At 46.6% G+C, this 2338-nt stretch overlaps 1 protein-coding gene across 2 annotated transcripts in view; it reads left to right on the top strand.

The window, feature by feature from the left end:
• The first annotated feature begins 532 nt into the window (after positions 1-532).
• The window catches only part of CASP3 (caspase 3), a 15603-nt gene continuing 13797 nt past the window's right edge, over positions 533-2338 (top strand). For both annotated transcript variants that reach the window (XM_015569764.1, XM_006772669.2), the window contains exon 1: positions 533-1017. The gene's annotated coding sequence lies outside the window, so the exon portion shown is untranslated. The remainder of the gene's footprint in view (positions 1018-2338) is intronic.

The raw sequence follows: 2338 nt of genomic DNA, 5'->3' as shown, positions 1-2338 counted from the left end.
CAATGGCCAGAGGGCAGGAGGCCTCGGGCGGGAGGCGGGTGTGGTGGCGCCGTCGATGGGGCGCTGGCCCTGCGGCTGACCCTCCCTTTATTGGACTGCGGTGTGGTCTCGGCTCTGTTCTGCCTCAGCTTCGATTTTCTCGCGTTAATTGTGTGACTCAGTTTTCCGGCGAAGTCATTGGAAGCCTTAAACTCCAATTCCTTCCGAGACCTCGTGAATCCTTGCAGCTCATTCATCCAGTAGCTTTGTATCCAAGGCCAAAGTCACCGGGGAGCTGCTTTGAACCCCACCCCCATCTCCTCTCACCCCCATCCCCACCCCCCTCCCAGGCCACGTGGAAGAAGAGGGTCACTGTTTTCAGTGTGTCCTGTTCTCAAGGCATCTGCTGTTTTCCTTGTGACACCCAAACCAACAAACCAGGAACCATGCATTTGTTTTGTTTTTGTTAATCCTCCCTTGAGGATATTTTAGGGAGAGTAGAAAGGAGGGGGAAGAGACAGAGAGACACATCAATTGGTTGCCTCCCACAGCCCCAACCAGGGCGAAGACTCTAGCCTGCGATGGGTACATGCCCTTCAAGGGAATCGAACCCGGGACCCGTCTGTCCACAGGCGGTCACTCTATCCACTGAGCCAAACAGGCCAGGGCAGCCATATGGACCTTCATACTTGTTCTCTGCCTGAAACACTTGCATTTCCTCCCTCCATCACATCACATTTGCTTGAGGAACCCCGTGTATGTTTCTGCTCTTACTAAACACTCCACAGTTTTCCTATTTTGTGTCCCTTTTGCATGTGTCACTTCCTAAAAAAAAAAGTCATATCCTTTGCAGTTGCTTGTTTACTGGTTTTTTCCATACCCAGGGCCTGGAACTGTCCACACTGCAGATTTGATTTATGCTTTCTTATTATTACGCCCTATCGAGGAAAGCTAAACTGTTTCAGGATTACTTAGCAAATTAGAAGATGTGGATCGGAAAGGAATGGTAGAGGTGAAATACGGAGTTGCTGGAACCATGTGAGTGTGCAGGATTGTAACAGTGCTAGCACGGTGCTTAGCCCAGCCTGTATGGAAGTGTGCTCAGCCAGTTTGAGTGACGTGTTGTACGTACGTGACCTCCAAGAATGAAACGTAAAGCTTAAGTCGTTCCTGTCACAACCTGATTGTTGGTTGAGCTTTGGTTTTGTTCTGCTCTTTTGCAAAAGAAGGCTGTTGAAAGTTATAATGTATTTTAATGAATGGATGGACAGTTTATTGGAGTTTGGCAATAAAACCTGTTCATAGAAGAAGAAAAAAGAGAGAGAGAGAGAGATGAAACTCTGTACCTAATTAAATCAGGTTTTCTTTTATATCCTGAAAAAAGGCCTTGCCTCTGAAAGACATTTGCAATGCTTCTTTGCTGTTTTGCTTTCAAATTTAATTTAACACAATCTCTTACCGCTTCATCCACCTTCTAATGCTAGAAAGCAGTCTTTATTTTCATGAATGGCATTAAATCCATTCTGGTGCCTATTTTTAGATAGTTTTTTTAAGCTCTGTTTCACAGATGGGAGCACTGACTGGTGTTTGTGGGCTAGAAAAGATGTAGGAATTCTTAGACTGTTAGATACTGTTTTGTACACATTTAACAAATATGAGTGTAATGGAGAGGGCTAGGGAATAGGTCCTCTGTAGTCAGAGGTCCTGAGGCCTGGTCCCAAGGGCGGCACTCACTAGCTCACCCATAAATTGGGCATAAGTAATACACAGGCCTCAGGCGGTGGCTGTGGGTGTAAAATGCGGAATCTGTGACAGTGCTTTGTAAATCTCTATGTAGTGTTGTTATTTCTCTGCCTGTTTTGTTCTTGCCTTCAAATTGCTAATAGAGCTTCTGAATTAGGGTGGAATAAGATGACATTACCTGACACAAACTTGACCTTGTCTGGCCTCTGCCTGGTTGGGCCACTTTGGAGTCCCAGTGAGCATTGTGTAAGGCCCACATGGGGAAAGGTGTGGGTCTCTTCCATTCCTCGATACCCTCAGGGTTTACTACAGAATCTGCTCGCAGTTGGTGTTCAGTAGGCTATTCTGGGACAAATGGATCAGTGCCCCTGAGTAACTACTCAGTTTCAGACTTGCTCTGGCGTGCAGTGGTTGCAAACCTGAATCAGCTTCTACTTCCACGGAGGAGCAGTTCTCAGTGGGAGGGAGGAGGCCTTAGAGCAGTGGTTCTCCACCTTGGCTGCACATCAGAATCACCTGGGAATCTTTAAAATCCTGATTCTGGGCCTCATCCTCCGGAAATTCTGTTTCTTTGTTATGGGGTGGGGCCACAACATTAGTAACAAAGAAACAGAAT

Source organism: Myotis davidii, unplaced genomic scaffold (genome assembly GCF_000327345.1).
Source record: "Myotis davidii unplaced genomic scaffold, ASM32734v1 scaffold184, whole genome shotgun sequence".
NCBI classification, from domain to species: Eukaryota; Metazoa; Chordata; class Mammalia; order Chiroptera; family Vespertilionidae; genus Myotis; species Myotis davidii.
The sequence above is the reverse complement of the archived record's forward strand: the minus strand, read 5'-3'. Positions and strand labels throughout refer to the sequence as shown.